We start from the raw sequence: 7945 nt of genomic DNA on the forward strand, positions 1-7945 counted from the left end.
AAATGGCTTATTCCAAAACAATGTAAAATGATATTAAAAGTGTATACAATGCAATTTATCACTAAACCTTGCTAAGGCACACCATTTCTACACACTTAAAGACTTTACAGTGTTGTTGAATTGATCAAACACACACAAAAACATATTTTCATGTGTCAGACGGAGTTGACAAATGACAAGTTACTAAGTCAGTAAATGTCAATTTTTATAAAAAGTGGTTAATAAAAAACCTGTTCCTTTTCAGGCATGATAGATGAGATCTATGTTTATGATGATATCCAATTCGAATTAATGTAGTATTGATTTTTTGTTTGTCACTTTTCAAAAGTACTTTTGTCCCTTATCTCAAGTGAACTATAATAAGAAAAGGTATAAGTGTGGCCACAATCCAGCTGTGGGATGGAGGGAGGGGTTATGCATATGTGCTAATATAGCACGCAAACAGTGAGGCAGTAAGTCAGTGGTAAAAAGTGGCAAGTGGACAGACAGTACCCAAACATGGAGAGGGTGGAGAGGCAGACAGACTATGCGGAGAAGTCTATTTCTCCTCTTCCCTTAAGTGAAGCATTGAACAGTTCAATGGCCCTGGGGACAAATGACTTCCTCAGTCTGTCTGTTGTGCAAGGCAGTGAGCAAAGTCTCCAGCTGATCAGGCTCTTCTGCTTAACAATAGTGCTGTGGAGTGGATGACACTCAGGGCTCAACGCGTTTGCGCCCACTTCAGGCATATTTGTATCGCAACGTGCGTGTAAAATCATTGCGAAGTATGTACAAACAGGCCGCAATGATGTAAAAGCACAAACTGCCTGTCGAGGCTAATTGCGTTTTTTTTGTGTCATGCATATGCATTCATGGGAGGATCCAGGGGAAAGTGGGAGTTTAGCGTAAAAAGATGGGAGGGGAAGCGTAAAGAGCGCCTAGTTATGTATTCCACGGTATGTACAAAGACTGCTCCTGAAAGCGCACGTCTATTCTGCGCCTAAATACTTCCGCCTTGTAAAAGCAGGTGTTAATCCAAATTGCAGTTCAATGCGTCAATAAGAGAACCTTTCAAAAACAACAGAATCGCTATTTAGAGCACCAGTTGTGTAAGTAGCCTATTTGTACTATCAAAAGCAACCTTAACTTTCGTTGGCCTTTTTAATGTCTTACTTTCACTTTCACGTCATTCACTTAAACTTTCCTACTTGCTAGATTTGACCAATTTTCCATAGCCTACACACGTGTACGTTCCTAGTACGTGCACAAGTACTTTGAGTAAAACTACTGATCTTCATTATCTCCCTGCTTGTTGACATCTTATCATGTATGGTATAATTTCATGATCGCTAAACGTTTGATTGTTTTTAATGTTGTCATCAGTTAACTTCAACTTCAACTGCGCTTGTACAGGCTCTGCCAGTTGTGGACGTTCGTAAATTGCGTTTATGGGCGGAGAAAGGCAGAGAAAGGTGCAGTTTACACTAGTTTGATAAATACGACGGAAACTTGGGTCTGACAGCGTTCGCAATCTGCGGTTTGTCCATGACGCTGATAACGCTACGTTTGCAAATGTACGTACATCTGGCCCACATTGTCCAAAATGTTGATCAGTTTGTTCAGGGTCCTTTTGTCAGATATCAAAGTGATGCACTCCAGATCAGCTCCCACTACAGAGCCAGCTTTCCTTACCAGCCTGTCAAGTCGCCCAGCATACTTCTTCTTTGTGCTTCCTCCCCAGCATACCACTGCATAGAAGAGGACACTGGCAACAACAGACTGGTAGAACATCCTGAGGAGCTTGAAGGACCACAGCCTCCTCTGGAAGTACAGCCTGCTCTGACCTTTCTTGTAGAGTGCATCAGTGTTGGCTGACCAGTCGAGTTTATTGTCCAGGTGGAGACCCAAATACTTGTAGGTGCTTACCACCTCCACAATGACCCCATCACTCGGTCAGGTAATCTGTAATTCAGGGTACCAGGTGAGCGTCCACACCCATCTGCAAGAGCTTGTCTCCCAGTCTGAGGGGTTGGATGGTGTTAAAATCACTTGAGAAATCAAAGAACATGATTCTCACAGCACTTTGCCCCTTGTCTAGGTGAGAATGTGTCCTGTGTAGAAGATAAGTGATGGCATAGTCCATGCCCACTTTCTCCTGGTATGCAAACTATAACGGGTCTAGTGCATGGCGTACCTGGGGTCTTAGCATACCTAAGACCAGTCGCTCCATTGTCTTCATCACATGTGATGTTAGAGCGACAGGCCTGTAGTCATTAAGCTCACTGGGGTGTGGCTTCTTAGGGACGGGGTGAGACATGATGTCTTCCACAGTGTTGGAACTTGTCCGAGTCGTAGACTCAAGTTGAAGATGTGCTTCAGTGGCTCCCCCAGTTCAGCAGCACAGGCCTTGAGTAGCCTTGGACAGTCTGTCAGGCCCGGCTGCCTTCTTGGGTCGAAGTTTCTTTAGTTGATCTCTTGCTTGATCTGCTGTGATGATGGGGGGGGGGGGGTGCATCTGGGATCTGTGTGTCTGATTGCTGTTGACTGAAGTCGTTGTCACCTTATTGTCAAAGTCAAAGTCAAAGTCTGCTTTATTGTCAATTTCTTCACATGCCAAGACATACAAAGAGATTGAAATTACGTTTCTCACTATCCCACGGTGGAGACAAGACATATTTTACCAATTAAGTCCACAGACAAACATAACATTCAAGTAAACAATAAGAAGTAAATAAGAAGGCACATACAATGAAGAAATAAGATCAGCAAAATTGGGTTGAATGCAAGTGCAATTGTGCATAGACAGTCAATATAATAGTGCAAAAGTCAGGCCAGTAAATGGCTGAGGTAGTTCTGTTTGACCTAAGTAAGCAAGTGGCATAGTGGTGCAAGTTATGTAAGAGCAGAAGTGTGTTGTGTTTTCAGGACAACAGGACAACAACAACAAGTTGCAAAGTGTGCAAGTGTACAAGTGGAGTAGTGCAAGTATATAAGTTTTTTGATCCCGTGAGGGAAATTTGGTCTCTGCATCTCAATGGTTCCTCAGTAGAATGTGGTCATGATGGCTGGTGGAGCACTTGCTCGCCTGAGTTTCTGCAGGAAGTAGAGGCGGCGCTGAGCTTTCTTCGCCAGTGATGCAGTGTTGGTGGTCCAGGAGAGGTCTTCACTGATGTGCACCCCCAGGAATTTGGTGCTGCTCACTCTCTCCACCACAGCACCGTCGATGGTCAGTGGCAGGTGTTGGGTGTGACCTCTCCGGAAGTCAACAACAATCTCCTTGGTCTTGCTGACGTTCAGCAGGAGGTTGTTGTCCCTGCACCATGTGGTCAGATAGTCGACCTCCAACCTGTATTGAGTCTCGTCGCCCATGGTGATGAGACCCTCCAGAGTTGTGTCGTCAGCAAATTTCACTATGTGATTGTTGCTGTAGGTTGCAGTGCAGTCATGCGTCAGCAGGGTGAAGAGCAGCGGACTGAGCATGCAGCCTTGGGTGGCCCCCGTGCTCAGTGTGATGCTGCTTGAGATATTGTTGCCAACACGTATACTTGAGGCCTCTGACAGAGGAAGTCCAGTAGCCAGTTGCAGAGGTAAGTACTAAGTCCCAGTTTGTCAAGTTTGCAGATGAGTTGTTGTGGTATTATGGTGTTGAATGCAGAACTGAAGTCTATAAACAGCAATCTCACATATGAGTCTCTCTTTTCCAGGTGGGTGAGGGCTGGGTGGAGGGCAGAGCAGATTGCATCCTCTGTTTTGGCTCGGTATGCAAACTGGAAGGGGTCCAGGGTGGGGGGGGGGGGTGGATTTGATGTGTGACATGACAAGCCGCTCAAAGCACTTCATGATGATGGGTGTCAGTGCCATGGGGCGGTAGGCACAGGTATGATGGTGGCAGCTTTGAAACATGATGGGACGATGGCTTGCTTCAGGGAAGTGTTAAAGATGTCTGTGAAGACATCCTTAGTCAAGTCAAGTCAAGTCAAGTCAAGTCAAGTTTATTTATATAGCACATTTCATACACAGAGGTCATTCAATGTGCTTTACATAAACAAAACCAAACGATAATAACAAATAAAAGCATAGAAGGGCAATATAGTCAAAGAATAGTTAAAAGGTAAAGATCATAATAAAAGGAAAACATAAAACACAAGGTAAAATCATTTAAAAATAAAGAATAATTAGTAAGCAAAAACAAAGGCAAAAGTAGTAAAAAAAGTAATAAAAGACAAAGTAGAATAATTATCGAGGCAGATTCAGAATTTGTAACTCGGCACAGTTAGCAGAAAGCGTCTGAGAACAGTTTGGTCTTAAGTCTAGATTTAAAACTGGCTACAGTTGGGGCCTTTTTAATGTCATCCGAAAGTTGGTTCCACAGCTGAGCCGCATAGCAGCTAAAAGCTGCTTCACCATGTTTAGTTCTAACTGTAGGTTTTACTAGCAGGTTTTTCACCTGGGACCTGAGAGGACGAGAAGGTGTGTACTGCTGAAGCATGTCTGACAAGTATTTAGGTCCTGCTCCATTTACTGATTTATAAACAAGCAATAGTGCCTTAAGCTCCTCAGCGCAGTCCTTCAGCGCACAACCTGGGATGTTGTCTGGACCTGTTGCCTTACGGGTGTTGATAGCAGCAAGTGTCCTCTTCACGCTGTCGGCAGAGAGGCACGGGCTGCTCGTGTGGAGGGGGAGGGGTCTTCTGTGGGCAAGTGCTGTTTTGTGCTTCAAAGCGAGCAAAGAAGCGGTTCAGATTGTTTGTGATCGCCATGTGGGGGAGGGGTGCAATATCAGTGATGGTGGGGGTACGATACCCTGTGATGGTGGAGGTGAGTGTTGCACTGGTAGTGAGGGGGTGTGGGGGCTGGGGGATGACCACCTCCTTGATGTCCCTGTCAAGGCTGCCATGGTCGTGGACTTCTCGCTCATCAAAACTTTCTCAAGCGATGGATGCCATGTCTGACTAACTACTAGCTCATCACAGTCCTTGCTGTGACAGTTCTATAAAACCACAAACACACAGCAGTCCAAAAACACACCCCTTATCTAGAAACTTCTAAGCAGCCTGCACCTCAACCAATGTAGGACAAAGTCACAAGACTGCTTTATCTTTGGCTTTCCTGTAAATCTGCCACTAGAGGTAGCAGAGTGATTGAATGAAGGCAAAGAGGTATGAGATAAATAATCTTCATGTTCAGCCTTATTTGTGGAATGGTAGAAGGTTGAATGTTATTTATTCATGAGTATTGCTGTTTACGTCTTTGAATGTGTCCAGCGGAGATCCAGATTGTGGATGACGTCTCTTCTCTTCTCTTGTCTATTCTTTTCCTCTCTTCCATTCTCTTCTCTGCTCTTCTCTACTCCTCTCTTCTCTATTCTTCTCTTCTCTACTCCTCTCTTCTCTCAGGTTCAGGAATCCTCTCCTCCCCTCTTCTCCACCCCTTTCTTCTTCCCTCACCACTGCTCTCCTCTCCTTTCTTCTCCTTTCTTCCTCTCTCTCTTCTCCTTTCTTCCTCTCTCTCTTCTCCTTTCCTCCTCTCTCTCTTCTCCAGCTCTCTCCTCCCTTTTCCACGTTCCACTCTTCTCCTCCTTTCTCCTCTTTTACTCTCTCCTCTCTTTTCCTCTTCCTCTCTCCTTTCTTTTCCTCTCTGCTCTTCTCTTCTCTCTTTTCTCCTCTCTTCTCCTCTCTCCTCCTCCTCTGTCCTCTCTTTTCCTCCTCTCTTTGTCTCTTCTCTCCTCTCTCCTCTTCTCCTCCTCTGTCCTCTTTTCCTCCTCTCTTCTTCTCTTCTCTCTCCTCCTCTCTCCTCTCTTCTCATCCTCTCTTCTCCTCCTCTCTTCTTCTCTTCTCTCCTCCTCCTCTCTTCTCCTCTTCTCCTCCTCTCTTCTCTTCCTCTCTCCTCTCTTCTCCTCCTCTCCTCTCCTCTCCTCTCTTCTCTTCTCTTCCTCTATTCTCCTCTTCTCCTCCTCTCTTCTCCTTCTCTCTCCTCTGCTCTCACCCATTTTGCTATAATATATATTTATAATAATTCACACACCCTCATGTTTGTGATGCCAGGGCGGCTCTTCACACCTGTCATGCAGTGATGATTGTGCCTCTGTCACCCCACTTAAGGTACATGGATAGCCTGGGAGTATTGTGATGCCGACAACACACACACACACACACACACACACACACACACACACACACAGGGGGCCAAGTCATCCGCCCCAAAGCCCATCCAGTAACATGACTGTCGCTTGTGACACATGACGAAATGAGTGTGTGTTTGTCATAAACACACACACACACACACACACACACACATACACACACAGGGGGCCAAGTCATCCGCCCCAAAGCCCATCCAGTAACATGACTGTCGCTTGTGACACGACGAAATGAGTGTGTGTTTGTCATAAACACACACACACACACACACACACACACATACACACACAGGGGGCCAAGTCATCCGCTCAAAGCCCATCCAGGAACCTGACTGTCGCTGGTGACACATGATGAAATGAGTGTGTGTTTGTCATAAACACACACACACACACACACACACACACTCATGATTAGAAACTGGTCCCAACTGGTTACATTCCCTGTGACTCTCTCACTCTCTCTCACACACACACTCTCCCCCTCTCTCTCCCTGTCTCTCTCTCTGTCTCTCTTTCTCTCTCTCTCTCTCTCTCTCTCTCTCTCTATCACATATATCTGGACTTGATTATACATTTCCCATTCACACACTTGTTGTAGCTGTAGCTTATATATCTCCTTGAGAGTGTTTCACTACCCCCCCCCCACACACACACACACACACACACACACACACATACACACACACCTCCCCTCCCTATCTCCTGCGTAAGGTCAATGAGTGGATGCACACAAACTCCTGTGTGCCCGTTTATTATTTTTAAAGCCCCGACGACTTTAGGGTACAGCACATCGATCCCCTCAGGGGAGAACACACACCTGGTTAAATAAATGACCTTTCGTGCCGGGCTCTGATTGCTATCAGTGTATAATGGGCTTCAGCTGAAACGAACTGGGGGGGGGTGCTCTGATATTCGTGCTATGAAATCTGCTCATAATTAAAATAGTTAAAATAGCTACATGATTTTGCATAGTTATTGAATTATCTTTAGTGAGACAATAGACTTTGCACTTTGCACCGGCATATAAATTATGGCTCCTGGACTGTATCGACAGAGCTGTTACTGGAGGCAAATACCATCAACAGTGAATTATCAAGACCCAAGTGCACTTTTGAGTAGCTTGTAAACCATGTACTGTATATTACAGTAGTGAGTGTGCACTTTGTGCCAAGAGGGATCCCAAAGTCAAGTCTACGAGACTACACGTCTGACCTGTAGTCATCTGCTGGGTTCTTGTTTCAATTGGAGACGTACAACATAAAGGAACGTTGCCTATTACCAAACGTCCCATATTTCCGACCTCTTACGTGTATGTGTCACTTAATATTCATTTCTATACAAACCAAGACAGCGGATTCCTAAAGAAACATAGGCACCCACACCATAAGTGTATCTAAATTAGCTATGTATCAAAAATTACATTTTACCGTGACTCGAAGAGCTGTAAACAGCGTTGTAAAGCTGCGTGTACAAATCCACTTGGAGCTCCAGTGGAATTTTGATTTGCGATGAGAATTCTCGGTCTAACCGTTGATGTGCCATATATAAAAGGTTGGAAATAGGCACGCAGCAGCCCAGTACTAAACTCTGAGTGTGGTAAACAAAATCGAATATTTCAGGTAGTAAAAGCCCCGGTAAAAACCAAACTAGATTTTGTTCAAATCTAGACACCTATGGCTACTGAAAAATGTAAGGTTCATTTATCAAATGTTATTTTGAAGTATTAAAAAACATTGTTGTTTTAGAATTTTCGAACGAAAGGGTTGGTAATTGGTGGCTTTACGCTACCCTGTGGCTGGGGAGCTGGGTATAGAAACATGTCCGCCT

This window comes from Alosa sapidissima, chromosome 22, assembly GCF_018492685.1.
Source record: "Alosa sapidissima isolate fAloSap1 chromosome 22, fAloSap1.pri, whole genome shotgun sequence".
NCBI classification, from domain to species: Eukaryota; Metazoa; Chordata; class Actinopteri; order Clupeiformes; family Clupeidae; genus Alosa; species Alosa sapidissima.